Raw genomic sequence first — 17467 nt, 5'->3', positions numbered from 1 at the left:
CATTCCCGAACTCCGCCTCGAGTGCGTTGAGTAAGAAGGAAAACCCGGCACGGCGCTTCCCCCGTCGCGCTTCCGACGCCCATCGCAAAGGAGGGGTGGGATGGAACGGGGCGAAGGAGAGAACGTTGGGGGGAAAGGATTCGACGGGTGGCGTGGGAGCGGGATGCAAAACCCGCCCTGGCTCCGCTGCAAATAGGAACGGGAGGGCTTAAAAAAAAAAAGGCTTATGAGATCCTGCGGACTTGCAAGCCCGGTCGGTTTACTCAGAAGTAAAGGAGCCGCTGGGTTCAAGGGGGCCTTGCGACGGGGTGGCTGGGCTTGCAGAGGCGGCTGTGCTGCGCGCCCACTTGCGTGTAGAGTGAATACCCTTCCACCCCATTGAAGCCAGTGGGTTTGCTTTTGAGTAAACGTGTCCAGCCCAGGATTGGCTGCGGTGGAGGGAGGGAGACGGCAGCGAAGGGAGAGAGAGCCGCAGCAGGAGTCTCCGTACCCCGCTCGGTGCCTCCTGCTTACCAAACCGCATCCTTTCCCCACACCGCCTCCTTTGCAGGAGAAACCGAACCACCGCAAGCAATCCCATAAGGGTGCTTGGTGCATTTTTGCATTTTGCATTTCCCGCCGTCAACCGAGAACAAAAATCTGCATCTTTGTTCACAGCCATAAATGTCTCTGGTTTTCCCTTTTCTTTCAAAGGCAGCATGTCCCTCTGCATATTGTTGGGAGGGCGGCAGCAGGAAGCTGCCCGCAATGCCTGTCTGTGGGCTTCTTATCACCTGCATCTATCTATTTGCTGCACTCATTGGTTGCCTCGTGTAATCACAATTCCAGGTGATATGCAACAGTTGTATAAAGCTAAAATTAAACTATGGCAGTAGATGGAGCAGGGAAGAATGTGTTTGTGGTTGGTGAAGTCATAGCCCCCAAATGGACGGGAGCTCCCATTTCGCCATAGCGCACTGGTTGAGTGTCTTGTTCTGCATGCAGATGCTCCTACGCTCAACCTCAGCATCTCCAGGCAAGGCTAGGAAATACCCCTGTCAGAAATCCTGGAGGGCCACTGCCGGTCAGAATAGGCAGTACTGAGCTAGATGGACCAAAAGACTGGCTTCCTCTGCTCTTTGCCACCTCCTCTTTCTTTCTCTGCCCCCGCCCCCAATTCTTCCCCATCCTCGCCACCTGCCTGAGATCAGGTAGAGGGCTGCAGGTTGCTCATCCCTGCTTTTGAGCCGAGCTGCAGAGCAGTCTCAGCCAGCAGATGGGGGTGTGTCCACTGGAGGAAGGAAATGGTGAAATAGAGTAATTCGTAGAATTCTAGAGTTGGAAGATGTCCTGAGGGTCACCTAGTCCAGCCCCCTGCAATGCAGGAATCTCGACTGGATCATCCATGACAGGTGGCCACCCATCCTCTGCTTCAAAACCTCAAGGGAAGGAGAATCCACCACCTCTTGTGGGAGTCTATTCCGCTGTCAAGCAACACTCGCTGTCAGGAAGTTCTTCCTGATGTTTAGTTAGAATCTCCTTTCTTGTAACTTTTTTTTTTTAACCAACAACCAAACACAAACGTGAACCCCCCCCCCAGGCGGCTGATACATTGGGTATACATAATCAATAATAACATATTCAAATCAACCATATGTACAATTTTATATATGTTAACACTCCTCCATCCACAAGGTTTATTTAACCTTTAACATTTTTATTGCCCTAAATTGTTCAAACCTACCCAAATAATTCAATATCTTCTCAAACCAATCCTCCTCTTTCTCACTGACCTTAAACCCTTTCATTCTGTGTATCTTCACAGTTAGATATTCTAAAATTATAATATTATTCAGTTTTTTCCTCCATTGGTTCACCCCTAGCTCTTCTGCAATTTTTCCAATTACTCGCTATAACCTGTCTGGCTGCAGTTACCATCAATTTTACCCATTTATATTCCTCTTTTGTTTTTAACTCTGTGCTACTCAGACTAATAAGAACCATTAATTTAGATATTCCCACCTTCCTACCCACAATCCCCGATATTTCTATACCAATCTGTTTCCAAAATTCATTAACTAACGGACAATCCCACCACATATGACTGTACGTTCCCATTACTCCTTTCTTGTAACTTGAAGCCATTGGTTCAGGTCCAAGCCTGCTCCATTCAACAGCGGTGATAACTTGAAGTTGGGGGAGAATCTCGATAGTTAAAAACACCTGTGATTTGGTTCTGACTCTTAAATCCCTTTCTACTCTTTTCCTTCTAGAGTGGTGCTAGGTGAAACATGTGTCTGTTCTTCTGTCCTCCCCCCTGAGAAACAGGAGATAATTAGGCCTATTTCACACATGCATATTCATTACTTGAGTGCCTCGATGAAGTATCAGGTTATGACTTGTCTATGTCAGTGAGCCATCACAGATCAAAGACTAAAGAAGGAATTTCCATATCACTTCTTATCAGCTCAAAACATTTGCTAATCTGCAGTCGGGTATACTCATAGTTGAAGGTGTCCTGAATATTATTTCTTAAAGTCTCATAATCTTACATGTACACTTTTTACATCTAACTCTAACACTTCAAAACTCAGAGCACAAATTGTACCTCAGAGCACATATTGTACAAATTGTGCAAGCAACATAGAGCCATCAATATCTCAGTCTGTGGAATGTTTGTGGAAGTTTCATTGCATATTCAGATACCTGGTTTACATTCAAACATACCTGTATGTAAGGCAAAGTTCCAAAACTCAGTGCAGAGATCCTGCTCCTCACACAGAAGGCTCCAGGTTTAATTTCCATCATCTCCAGGTAAGACTGGGAATGTATACCATTTGGAATCTTGGAAAGCCTTTGCCACACTGTAGACAATGCTGAGCTAGATGAACAAATGGTCTATGTACAAGGCAGCTTCTTGTTTTTTTGTCAACAAGGAGTAAGTGCAGGTTTTTCTGATTTGGAACAAGCTTTCCTTTCCCCCTGCCTCCACTCCTGCTATTTCATTCATTACTTTTTTTCAATCAGACCCTTCCTCCCAAAGGAGCCCAGAGCATCACACAACACAACAGCAAAAACAATGCCTTTTTTTTTAACAGCAACCCAATACCCTCATAGCTAAGTAATGCCAGGGATGCCAGGACAATATCTTTCAGCCATCAAATGCCTGGGTAAATAAGAATGTTTTAAGATTGCGGCTAAATGTTAATAATGAGGGAGACGGAGGCACCTCACCAGGGAAGACATTCTGTAAGCAGGTAAACACTACCAAGAAGGCCCTGTTGCCAGTTGCATTGCATTGGGGGCCACAGGGGCACAATATTGTTAGGGGTGCAAAATTTTAACACCCAGCGCTGCCTCAATACAGCTTCATGCTTCCCTCGCTGGGATCCATTAAAAACGGTTTCTCCATGCAGACCAGGGAGTGACCTCTCCAGACGACAGAATCCCTCTTCCTATCTCTGTGGCTGCGATGTCCTAGGTGACACTCATGCCATTAGGCAGTTGAAATGTGCATGAGTGCTACATCCATTTCCCTCTCACCCCCTCTGTGTGACCCCGGGTACCGGCAACCCACGCTATGCCACTGCCTGTTGCAGACCAGTGCCAGCTGGGCAGCACCCTCCCAAACATACATAGCCTTCTATGCTGTTTCTTCCCACTTTACTTCAAAGTAAGCTGCCTGCTCTGGGGTTCCCGCAAACATCCTGTGTGATATTTTGCTCAAACGTTTATTTGATTTTTAAAATTAAAATAAATACATATATTTGCACTTTAAAAACCGGGTCCAAGAAGGCTAAGGGTCTGGTGGCTAAATGACCAATGCAAAAGTCAGCAACCACCACTGTGCACAACCCTACCCTGACGAGGGGAAAGGCGGCTTTGGGACTGACCTAAAGGCTAGCTGCTGAATGCTGCACCAATCTGGTTTCTGTGGAAGGGTCCCCCTCAGCTGAATCCAATGGGACCAATTGCCTGTGGAGCGGTGAGCTCTGCTTCACTGGAGGCCTTAAGGCAGCGACCCTGCAGCTACTCACTATAGATGCTCCAGCTCTGGGTTTGCTTCATCAAGCTAGAGGTTAGACACAGGCAGAAGGATGCTTTGCAGTACATCAGCAACAATTTCTGATTTGCAATTGTTTAACAATAAAATGCCTCTTCTTTCTTAATTAGGCTGCTCTAATAAAGAAAGCTTTGGGGGGGGATCGGGCTTGGATTTATGTGTGAAATGACTGAGCTCCATCTGGATACTGTAAACAAATTTATGGGCTGAGCACATGCACAGAGGCATCCTGTTTCTTAATTCTAGGAGCGTGTCTGCCCTACTAAGCCCCTATTACACACCTGACTTCAGTGGCTTGGGGGTTATAATCAAAGAACTTAGTTGTTTGCAGAAGGCTGACGTCTGCCCGCCTCTGAACTAAATGTCCTACAGCCTCCCCTCCAATTCTAACCATTGCTGAAAATGCAGAATGTCCGTTTCCACAATAGGCTCAGTGCTAAAATTATAGCAATGTGCCCTTAAAAGAGCCCAGAGGAGATTTTCAATAGTACCCAGGAATGTGTGTGTAGGCTTGCAGGATGGAATCAGTAATTTACTGAAACTAATCTTATCAACCTGTGATTGCAACCCACAACCCCCTTGCCTTGGAGCAATCCCATGAACTTCTCTAGGAACTCACTCAAGCTACTAAAGAGTGAGTGGGGTCCCTGGATTGTAGCCACGGAAACATTCACAGGGGAAAAGTTCACCAAAAATAACTGAAAAAAAGCAAGCAGACCAAATAACAATTGCAGCGTAATTAAGTATTTATGGCTCTCCAGCAATGGGTCAATTTGCAAAAATGGGCACTGTTATTTATTTTGTGTACTTTGGCATGGGAAGTCTACATTTTGGCATTAGAAGACCACAGTTCATAACAGACATGAGTTTTTAATTATTTAGCAGCCAAACTCTATTGGTCATTGTATTTGGCTTTGGCTGATGAACAGGCACAATTGTATCCAAGTACAACTCATGAATATTTTACATTTTCTTTATTTTACTTTTTGGGGGTAAATGTCAGTTTTAGTTGACATATTTCTAATCAAAATTGTTTATTTTATTCCCTTCATTTGTGTTGTTTATTTTGTGCTGACTAACCTGGAATAAATACCATCCACTGGCTCTCAAACTCCCAAGGGTCTCATTTATAAAATATTTGAGCCTGTAGCAGTTGTGTTCTTTATGCAACCCAGATAGCCCATGGCACCACCAGCTCAACCCACAACAGAGTCAAAAGATGATGGCTGCTGTCTACCATGTGCCAAGCTAAACCAAACCCTAATCAGCTTTTCACATTTGCTTGATAAGCTTCCGTTGCAATGGCATGCAGAAAGCCAAATCAGACTCAACATAGTGCATTAGCAGCCAAAACAGCACCCTCCAAATTTTGTAGGGCTATGAGTCCCATCATCCATGACTACTGACTATACTGTTGTAGCCAATGCAAGTTGTAGACTAACAACATCTGGAAGGCCCCATGTTGGCTATCACTGGCATAGCACATGTCTGGCAGTAGCAGCCAGCTTTCACACAAACCAGCTCATCCCTTGACAACAGGCTTAACTGAAAAGCACAACTGTTATGGGCTCAGATGGATTGTGTGAATGACCCCCAGTAGAGAGATGGGGAGCCTGTGGTTCTCCAAATGTTGTTGAGCTCCTGCTCCCATCAGCCACACCAGCCTAGTTGATGGTGAGTGAAAGTGAGATTTGTAAATGAGTAGTTCATCAGTTTACTAGGTGGTGATGCAATTCCCATGAAGGGTGGGTGTGCCTCCTCTTTCACCATGAACCAAACAATGTGCATTTTCTTAGTATAAATACTTAGTATAAATAAACCACTTCATTGGGGGGGGGGCCTCTAAGCACTGCTATATCGCACTGCAATATAAAAAGAAATGATAGCATTAAAACAGAAAGACAACATCAAACCAACACAGCAGTAGTATGGAAAAATAAAAAGAAATTCAGTATGTTCAAACATGAGGGGAAATGTTTTTGGAGCGCTTGGGAATGCATTTCCATTTTTGGACTCAATAAGCTCCTGAGCAAAGAAGTCAATATTAAGGTCGGCATTATCAAGATTTGGTGGAATGTATGTTTCAATGTGGAGGAGGCTACTGTAATGCAGCCTTCCCTAATTTTGTACCCCCTGGATTGAACTGGTTTGGACCACGATTCTCATCACCTTCAGCCAGCATAGCCAACGGTCAGGGACCAAAGGAGATGTAGTTCCAAAGGATCTAAAGAGCACATGATTGGGGAAGGCTGCCCTGCAACTAGGTCTGCTTAAGCATATATATTCAATTTAGTAGATGAATTAATAAGTATAGATGAAATCAAAGTGTTTGTATGATAGTTTTCAAACCAGCCTCAAAAGAAATAAATAATTCCTTCTGAGATGCATTTGGGACTCAACATTTTGAGATCAACATTTGGTACTTCTTGAGTTGTTTTCTCTCTTTGTGCTTATCAATGTGTGTCTCTTTCTTCCATATACACAAAAGCCTACTCCACCTCTCCCCCCCCCCGCTTTTTTTTGGGGGGGGGGAGAAGCTGGCCTTTGATCTTCCATGTCCCATTAGTTGTGGAGTAGACATGGAATGCAGGGATGCTGGTGGCGCTGTGGGTTAAACCACAGAGCCTAGGACTTGCCGATCAGAAGGTCGGCGGTTCGAATCCCCGTGACTGGGTGAGCTCCCGTTGCTCGGTCCCTGCTCCTGCCAACCTAGCAGTTCGAAAGCACATCAAAGTACAAGTAGATAAATAGGTACTGCTCTGGCGGGAAGGTAAACAGCGTTTCCTTGCACTGCTCTGGTTCACCAGAAGCGGCTTAGTCATGCTGGCCACATGACCCGGAAGCTGTACACCAGCTTCCTCAGCCTATAGAGTGAGATGAGTGCCGCAGCCTCAGAGTCGTCTGCGACTGGACCTAATTGTCAGGGGTCCCTTTACCTTTACCTTTAGACATGGAATGCAGGTCTGTTCCTCCACCATGGGAAGTGGATTGTCACTGGCTCATTTCATGTCAATAGTTTACTCCAAGGTTTAGCGAAGCTTACATCCTGGGGGCAGAGTATGGTCCTCCTGCCCTTCTCTCCAGCTCTTGGGCCTGTCTCCAGGCAGCACCTCTCGCTGTTTCTGCTCCACACCCTGGTCAGGTGCTTTTGCCTGGTTGAAATGTGTTCTTAAACCATGACACTGCCTCTTGCTTGTCCGGATGAAGATGAAGAGAGGCTGTTGGGTACAGAAACCTTTGACTCTGCATGGCTGCAATGCAGCTTGTTGTGCAAAGGAAAGAGTCACATCCATTCTTCTGCCTGCTTTGGCTATAGTCCTATTGACCCCATGTGCCCCTGAAATACAAATGCATACGTTTGGTTGCAGTAGAACATAAGAAGACCCTGCTGGATCAGGCCAATGGCCCATTTAGTCCAGTGTTCTGTTCTCCCAGGGAAATCTTCAAGCAAGATTTGAGCACAAGAGCACTCTACCCACCTGTGGTTTTCAGCAACTGGAAAAGGTTCCCCACTCCTAGTTTTACTCCTTAGCAGTCAATGAATGTGAGTCCAAAATATGGCTCCCCCAGTCTCCTGCTCCACATATGTGAAAACAATTAGAAAAAAGGCTGTTCATCAGAATGGTGCTAGTCAATACAAGTTTCATTATTATGGTGACTAGCTAAACAAAGCGTAACTATGAACTAAAAGCGAAGCTCATGAAAGCAAGATAGAAGCCCTGTAAAAACAAACCACGTGTGGGAACTTGCTTCTCCAGAGTGGGTGGGTCCTGGTTGACTGGCAACTTCTCAAATAATGGAAGAACAAAAGTTATGTACCAAGCACCTTAAGGAATAAATATTCATACATTGCTAGGATGCAGTGAAGAGGCATTCTTTGAAAAAGAAAGGAGGTAGGTGGGAAAGAAATATGCCTTTGTTCTTGGTTATAATTACATACATTTCCTACACAAAATCATTGGAGAGCATGGTGTTTACCAGCGCATTTAATTCTGAGTACTGAAGCTCATTTTGCCTTGTTTTCCAGAATGAGAGAAAAGCTGCAGAGGTACTTTTTCCCTCTCATAAGCATATGAAATAAGATCCTTGTTTTCTTTCCAATTTGCCTCTTCTGAATAATATTGTCAGCGTTATTTTCCAATTGGCATTTGTGCTGTTTTGGGGGCTTGGAGGGTTTTTTCCCCCTCCAATTGCTTCTCTCTCTCTCTCTCTCTCTCTCTCTCTCTCTCTCTCTTTTATAATGTCACCTAATTTAGTTGTCTTTCTCCTTCAGTGCATAAATTATGTACTACTAAAGCTCAAGAGGTATGGTGGTAATCATGAGATAACCATTCCCCTGGGGCAGTAAGACATGAAACACAGCTAGGCGGACTACATCCTCCAGCTGTGAGATTGTACCACAGGCTGACTTTGAGCTAGTTAAAAACACTGTGTGTGTGTGTGTGTGTGTGTGTGTGTGTGTGTGTGTGTCCCTGCTGTGGAAGAAACGTGCATGGAACAACAATAATTGCTATTCTCCATTTTTCTTTCATCTATCTATAGCTTCATCTAAAACATTCATTAGTCAAAGGTTCGTCTTAACCCATCTTATTTCTAGGTTGCAGGCCTAAAGCAAACATTTTGGCTAAGTTCCAACCAATATGCAAAATTCAGATCCCTTTCTCCTGGCTCCCACCCAGTACTCTGCATTCCCTAGTCCAGTGCCTTAGAACTGCACAGTGTGTATCCAGCTAGGTTTTGCTCAGTGTAGATCTATTAAATTAATAGACCTATGTTAGGCATGTTCATTAATTTCAGTGGGGCTACTCCAAGTATGGCTAGCATGGCGTACAACCCTATGGGAGGATTTCATTGCAGCATTAAGGAGATCATGCCATCTGTGGAACTATGTCCCCTCTCTTCCTCCTCTGTGCTGTTCATCTCTTCCCCTTCCCTCCCAAGAGCCAGTTGGGGGCAGGGGAAGAGATGGAACAAACCCTATTAGGCTAGTGGAAGTCATGGTGTGGGCTTTGGCCAGCAGGACCCTTTAGCTGAATCCAGCCTTGTATGCCCACCTCACTCCACTGATGCCAACACCTTGGGTCCCCCAATGTTGTTGGACTGCAACTCCCATCATCCTTGACAACTAGCTATGCTGGCTGGGGATGATGGAAGTTGGAGCCCAACGACATCTGGGGACCCAAGGTTGAGCAACACTGTGAGTTGATTTTGATTTTGCTACCTGCGGAGGTTGACTTGGCTATTCATTTTGGCCCTCTCAACATGTCTTCTGGGAGCAAAATGAAGAGCTGTAGATTTTTTAAAGTTGTATTTCTCTATCAGTCTATATATGAGATTCCCCGTTTCATTGAGCCTTGCTGCAGTACATATCAGAATTATTGATTTTGGTTATGGTCTCTGGCACAAATAGCTTTAAGAGAGGATTAGACACATTCATGGAGAATAAGTCCATCAACAGCTAATACCTGTGATAGCTAAATTATATCTCCATACTGAGAGGCCATGCCCTAATTCCCTCTAACAGCAAACTCAGGTGGTGCTGACAGGATCAGAGACCAAAATGGGGCCACCAAGGAACACAAGGAAAGTGTTGGGATGTCCGGCTAAGCCTCAAGGTAAGCAACTTATTTTTAAAAAGCCCGGGGGGGGGGGGAGATATATATTCCAAAAACAACCCAACAAGGATCAAGCATGCGCCAAGAGCCCAGAACTTTGAGTGTCAATTGGAACAGAAAAATGAAACACAGAGAGGGCAGAGGGAAGAATGATTCGACTAAAGACCTAACAAATTATAGTTCTGTAGGAAGGCATACATCTGTCTCCTTGAACAGAAAGAATGTTCCTGTTAGGAGGTGAAGATGCACTGCAGCATTTTATTGCAGGGTCTTCTGAATACCCCTGCCATTGCCCTTCACATCTGACCTGTGAGCTTCCTAGAGGCATATGGCTGACCATTGCATGAAGCAGGATGCCAGACTAGAGGGAAATCTCGTCCACTGCAATAGATCACTTCCTAAATTCAAGCTCCTCCCTTCCCAAATAGTCAGCAGATGTTGGCGCCCTACAAGTGCTTTCCTCAATCCTGTTTCTCCAGCAATTTCTGTCTCTGCATCATCCAAATTCGAAAGAAAAGCCTTCTTCAGAAATCAGTTTTGCTGTTAATTAATACATTCATTTTTATGTACACTGTCCCCTAACATATACATTTTGTACATGCTATTTTGGTGGAAAACTGCACTGGAAAATTCAGATAAGTGCAGATTTCAAAGGATAATTGTGTTTTGGTTTCTGTGTTCGAGGAGAGCGAATGACGTCATTTCTCATTAAGATGCAAACAGGATCTAATTCCCTCCCCTGCTCACAAACTATCTCACTTGCTGACTGTTTTCACATTAGGCATAAAGTGTCGAAACGATTCAAGTATTTCTCAGCACAAATCTACCAAGAAGAGGCTGTCAGCTGCCATTTAGTGCATAGGCACACATGCACACATTTTGTGTAAAATTAATGCGGAGCAAGCCAGAAATTCCTTTCCCACTTGTCCCTGTTTATCCCGCCACTCAAGCGACTTGCATAAAGCAAGAGGCCCGAGATTAAAATTAGACTCTCTCCATTCACAGAGTAGGATCGTCTTTGGGGAGGCAGAAGCTTTTGTTTCTCTGTGGAAGGTCCCTGCCTAGCAGCCAATCTGTTTAGCAGCTGGTACTAGCACAGGGCGGCTCTGTGCCCACCTGCTACATGGAGGCGAGGTGCGACTTTTCCATTCTCTAGAAAGCAGGCGGGGACTAGAAAAACACATAACAAAAAAAATATGAAAGGAACTATCAAGATGACGGGATGTACCAGTTTCCCCCCAGCTTGTGCCAAATAGAACAGCTAAAATAGAACAGATTGACAATGACTCGTCCAAACAAAAAAAGCCAAAAAACAACAACAACAACAACAGCCCACCAGGGATGGGGAGTAAACCTAAGACACAGAAGAAATTGCCTTCATTCTAGTACAGTTTGCTCTACAAGCAGCCCTTAAACAGGAAGGCAACTGGGGAGAAAGGGGCTGGAATTTCATTTGGTTGTCAATAGCTTTTCTGTTAGATGGCAGCTCCTATGGGGTTAGCCGAGGATGAAGGCAGAGGAGGAAGAGGACATAATCCCTGGCCAGTCAATAGTTAAAAATGAATGAAGAAGGTCCAAATAGGATATATTTCTATCACATTGGTCTGAAAGAATTTTTTTCAAGTTACAAAAGCAAGTCTTTGGCTGGGGAGCAATAGAATGTACAATAATAAGCAAAGAATCTTACGTGGCTTTGCAATGATGCAATGCAGGCACAGTGTATAATAGCACAGAAATAGGTTCTAAAACATCTGAATATATTCTGTGCTGACTGAATGCTAACTTTCAAATGCTAACTGTACCACAGCAATGAAACACAAAGGTATGATTGGCCAGATTTTGAAATCCAGAAGATTTCAAGGGACTGTTTACAACGGAGGTATTTTGGAAAGACCTGCTCGTTCTTCTTCAGTGGCATGTAGTTGGAAGGGACCTATCCTTTTGCATGAGCTCCATGCATGTGCATCATGGCAAGGGGGGAGACCAGCCTGTCCCCATTCACTGGCTAGAGAAGGAGCCATGACAGAGTGCCTGTTTTCTTCTAACCTTGTCCCTAGGAAAAAAACACCCAGCTCCAACTGTCAGGTTGCACTGCAGAAGCAAGGGGGAAGAGCACTTTGGCCCAGAGTTCTTCAACCATAAGCCCCCAGATGTTGTTGGACTACAAGTCCCATCATCCCCAGACAGCTCAGCCAATGGTCAAGAATGATGAGATTCACAGAACACAGCTCTGGCTATTCCATCGGCCAAAGGAACAGGGTCCATCAGCTGCTATTCCAGCAGGTATACCTCCTACCTGCAAGGTCATGTCCAAAGCGTAGGACTGAGAGACTAGTTTGAGCCCCACGGTCTTTGTGCTATGGGGTATTGCAGGGTACATTCTTGTCTCCAATGCTGGTTTTCCTATTTTGGAATTTATTATTATTATTGAAAGACATTATTGAGTAAATCAAAACAAAAACAACAAAGTAAAGAACCCAAGAGTGACTTCTCAATGCTGTTTAACATCTACTATTTATTTAAAATAAGAAACTGTTGTTGTTGTGGCCATTCTTCATACAGAATGGTTATCGACATAAGCACATACAAAATGCAGTAAGAATAATGAATGCAAAAAATACAAATAGAAAAATAAAATGAGAATACAGAGGGAAGGGGGAAACAACTGAGAATGCAATGCAGAATACATTTATCACATATAAGAAGAAAAAGGCGAGTCGAATTAGTTCTCGATAAAGCCTCTCCTCATATTTATCTGTGGAGCAGGGGGTTTAGTGGACTGTGCCGACGAGTCAACACAAGAGAAAAACTTATTCCAAGTCAAAGAAAAGTGGTCTATTTTTGATGAACCATTAAGAACTCTCCGTTTGTGTGTCAGCTGTTCTGGCAGTGCAATTTTTTGCTAGTCACTTCCTTTCGGGAGGGAGGCGAGTCGGATTTCCAATGGGAAGCTACTGACATTCTGGCTGCGGCAAGTAGCACAAACGCTAACATCTACGTATATGAAGTCCCTGGGTGTGATCAACTGGAGTTGTGGGTGGGTGGGCAGCGTCATCAGAGATGGTCCATAAATCAGCAGAAGAACCCATGGTTTAATCCGTGTTGTCTCCAGTTTTTAGAAAGGTAGCACGGCAGGTCCTGTAACCTTGGAGGGGCCAGTCACAGGAGACAAGGGCAGACCACATGGGCTATTGGACTAGCTCAGTATAAAACAGCTTCATATAGCTTTTAAGCATTCTTCAATAACCAAATTCTTCAATATCACCTTTCCTTCCATCGCATTATCTTCAAACCCTTCACCATTATTTCTGCCGGTGTAAAACCAATGAAAGGGAGAGACAAATCTGCCATTATGTCCCTGCTATAGCATCATTTCCTCTGGGACTTTCTAGGTCACTCCATCCTCCAATATGTCAATTTCCCTCCCTCCTCCAAAGATTTAACCTTTTGCAGAGCAGCCAATGACTGTCCCTATCTTTCCTCCCCTCCCCTCTCCCTTCCCCTGGTCTCCAGCTCTGTAAAGTCCCCTTCGGGAACATAAACCATTCCAATAGCATTTTCCTCAGATCCAAAGTCTCCCAAGATGCATCCGCCAAAGAGCTGACACTCTGGAGTGCAGACATCTTGACTCAGCGCCAGGTTGCCTGTGACCTATTGTGTACGAGATGAGGCCCGTGGGAATAACTATATGACAGCATCATTTACAGCATCATTAGTGGTCAAGAAAACCACTGTTAACCCTGATCTAAATGCTACAGTTCCTTCTCAAGCAAGGAACTGACTTTCCTGTGATTTCGACTCGTCAGATTTAAAGCAGAATTCATCTTATCCATTTTTATCCAAGGACCTCGGGACGGGCCCCCTGTTATCCTTTCGCAGAAGCCCTGTGAAGCAGGCAAGGCCGAGAGTGACAGTCTCAAGGTCACCCAGCCTACAGTGTGGCTGAGTAATGAGCTGAACCTGGGCTGCACCCAGCACTTAATCCACTGACATCACGATGGGTTTGGTTAAAAAACAAAACAACCTTCGAGGGCTTATATTACAAGAGAGCTAACCATCAAATCAGCCACAGCCAAACACAAGAACATACACATAAGCAGTCGCTGAAGATCGCTTTGGAGTTTAGCAACTGTCAGCAAATGAAATGAAGAATAACAACGAAAACTCTTGACACAGCAGCCGACAAGGGCGAGGGGGAATCCTTCAGAGCCCTCAAGAAAACAAATTTGTGAAAAAGTATATCTGATGTTGGAATACCAGGAGAAAAGGGATGGAATGAGGTTCTACTAGAAAGTAATTTCTTGCTGCTGCTGCTGAAGTCTCTGTCCAAAGTAAATCTCCGCTGTACTTCAAACAGTGAGGAGGAGCTCCAATGGTGGAGGCTTAAATTACACAATGTTGTAGAATGGCCACATCCACACCATCCATTTAAAGCATATGGATTCTCTCCCACCCGAACCCTGGGAACTGTAGTTTCTTAAGGTTGTTGGGAGTTGTAGCTCTGTGGTTGGGTGAACTCCCCTTTTGATGATTCTTTGGGGGAGGCCATGTGCTTTAAATGCGGATGTGACCTTAGGATAGGGTTACCAGACGCCACTGGTTCCTGGGGACAGTCCCCGGATTTGCAAATCTGTCCCCGGACAAATTCCGTCCCCAGAATGTCCCCAGATTTGCAAATCTGTCCCTAGGAAACGTGGCAGCGGCAGCCTCAGCAGCCCGGAGCCAGCCTGGTAGCGCAGTTGGCTCTGGCTGGCTTCAGGAGCTGCTCGCTGCCGCCGCCACTGCTGAAGGGGAACTGGGGACGTCCGGTGGTACATATCTCCTGCCCCCTTCCCCCTTTGTTTTGACAGATCGGGGGAGGCGCAGGAGTCTTGGGCAGGTGGGCATTGCCCAATTTTTTTAAAAAAAACTCTGCACATTTATTTTTCACAGGGTGCAGAAGAAGGGCTTTGCACCTTGCCTGGCAGAGAAACCACGCTCCTTGTGCCCCTCCTGGGCAACAGCCACCCACCTGCGACTCCCGAGCCTCCCCCAGTCTGTCAAAACAAAGGGGGAAGGGGGCAGGAGATCAGGGAAGACTCAGGAGTCACAGGCGGGCTGCGCACCATTTCCCAGTTTTTTAAAAACTCTGCGCATTTATGTTTCACAGGGTGCGAAAGAAGGGCTTTGCACCTTTATACAACATGTATGTGTGCTTGGGCCCAGGGTCTTTTGCCTCACCATTCCCACTACTGACTCCCTGTTGCTACTCAGCTTCCAAAAAAAAAAGGAGTCCCCAGATTCATTGAAAAAAATCTGGTAACCATACCTTAGGAGGCTGACTTACAGCATAATGCTCTCATTCCACCTCTAGGTCTGATCCATAACTTCATCCCCAGTGCTTCGCCACCACCCACCCAGTTTCTTTCTTAGGAATTGGAATGCCAACTGGGTGCTCCAAAGCTACTTGCAAGGGCATGACCCAAACTTATTGACAGTTCATGACCCAAACTCCTAAGTGCCCCCGTTTGATCTGTTCGGTTGCAGGCAATGAGAAACAACTTTTTTTTTAATCTGACTCTTTACAGTTTTATAGTTGTGAATAAGACAATATGTGAAATAAGTAATCTGTAAAGACAGCCACAGATGTAGCACACTGGGGAGCAACTGCAGTTCTCAGTAAGCATTCAATTAAAGAGAACAGCAAAATAAAGACAAATGAAAAAGAAGACCCCTCCCCCAACCAGAGAACACAAAATTAGACAAAGACAGGAGACAAGAATCCATTTCACACAATTACGATGTACATCAGGGTAGCCAACGTGGTGCCGTCAAAATGTTGTTGAATGGGCCATGCTGCCTGGGACCGATGGGACCTGGATTCCAATGGGGGAACAATCCTGAGTGTCCCTGATCAACAACATAAAATTTCCATTCATAACGGCAAGCAGATTGATCACACACGTGAATGGGGTCACATTTTAAAGCAGTCCTGCAGGCACCACAGGAAGGGGTGTTTTATTGGTCTCACATGGTACCAGTGAAGAGTTCAGAAATGGGAAGCAGCCCTTGAGATAAGCTCCGGAAGAAAAAATGCCCATAGTCCTTTGCGGGGTGAGCAGTCACTTTGTCCAATGTCTTGAGGTCCTGGGATCTCACAAGCCAGCTCACCTTCAACTCTACAGTGGTGCCTCAGGATGCAAACAGGATCTGTTCCGGAGCCCCGTTCGCATCCTGAAGTGAACGCAACTTGCGTCCACACATGCGCAGGTCACATTTCGCCGCTTCCGTGCATGAGCGTTACATCATTTTGACCATCTGCACATGTGCGCGCGGCGAAACCCGGAAGTAACGCGCTCCGTTACTTCCGGGTCGCCGCGGAGCACAATCCAAAAATACTTAACTTGAAGCACATTTGTGCCGAGGTATGACTATATTTCCATTCTGTCACAACTTGAGCTTTGGCAGCAGTTCAGAGGAGGACCATCTGATCACCCCAGAACTTAGGAAGCTCCATCAGATGCCAGGCCAGACAGTCCATCTATCCCAGTCTTGTCTGCTCCAGAGGTGAGGGTGCCAGTGCAAGCCCTCCAAATGCTGTTGGACCTCAGCTCTCATCATCTATTGACCAATGCCAGCTGGGGTGGCTGGGAGTTGTAGTCCCATGACAACTGGATGGCATCAGACTGGCCACCTCTACATTACATTATATCCTGTGCACGCATATCAGGAGAAGCTTCTGTGCTCTTCTGTTTTACCTTATTATTATTGTATTTTTGTAGCATAAATCTCATCAAAAATAGGAATGGATTATTTTTGCTTTTCAAAACTGATTTTTTAAAATTACTTCACCGAGATTGGTGTCTGTATAACAAAATATGAAATGATCTTTCCAAGCCAGCCCAGCATTATTTGATAGTGGGATTGAGCAGGTTTTTAGGAGCCTGGAAGAGACTCAGCTCATCCATTGCCTTCATGGAATATTTAACTGTTTGCACCAAGTGGTCTATTTGGTGCGTGAACGGAATAAAGTCCAGACTGAAAGGCTAAGAGGAGATGAAAGAGACTAAGAGAAGATGATAGACAAGAGGCAAGATGAAGTGCTCTGAAACTGGAAGACACATGGATGCTGATGGAAGGCTTAAGATGAGACCCTGCTGCATCAGGCCAATGGATGAGAGGGATAACAAAGGCTACTAGCTAATGGCCTTTCCAGCCCAGCTTCCTGTTCTCACAGTGGCTAACCAGATGCTTATGGGAAACCCACAATTAGGATCAGAGCAGAAGGATGCTGTTTCCTCCTGTGGTTTCCAGAAACTGGCATTCAGAAGTATTATGGACTCTAGCTTTGGAGACAAGCACAGCCATCATGGCTAGCTAATTATTCAATCCTAGCCCAGTTTCAATAAATGCATCTTACATCCCTTTCAGGAGATGCACAGGCTCAGGCGTTGGGGGATCTCCAGAGAGAGAGGGGCAGCTACCTTGCATGACCTTCTGTGTGTTCTTGCAGGCCTGTTTGGGCACCTGAACTGGGGCATATATTTACTGTTGTCAGAGCTGAGTGACAAACAGGCAGGAGAGTTGTACCATGGAGTCAGAGCCAAGGAATCAAACCAGGAGGGAGAGCGAAGTGACACTCTGAAACACACCCAGCCAGGAAGGTCATTGTTCTCAGCCTGAATCTGAGCCTAGACAGAAAGCCCTTCATAGCTCTTTCTGCTTAGGAGGGTTCAATGACCAGGCTAGGTGGGTGGAACCACTCCAGAATCTGAGACTACTTCACTAACCAGGAAGATGCGCCAAACTGCTGCTCTAGTGACTGAATGCA

Source organism: Podarcis gaigeae (genome assembly GCF_964106915.1).
Source record: "Podarcis gaigeae genome assembly, chromosome: 14".
Taxonomy (NCBI): Eukaryota; Metazoa; Chordata; class Lepidosauria; order Squamata; family Lacertidae; genus Podarcis; species Podarcis gaigeae.
The sequence above is the reverse complement of the archived record's forward strand: the minus strand, read 5'-3'. Positions refer to the sequence as shown.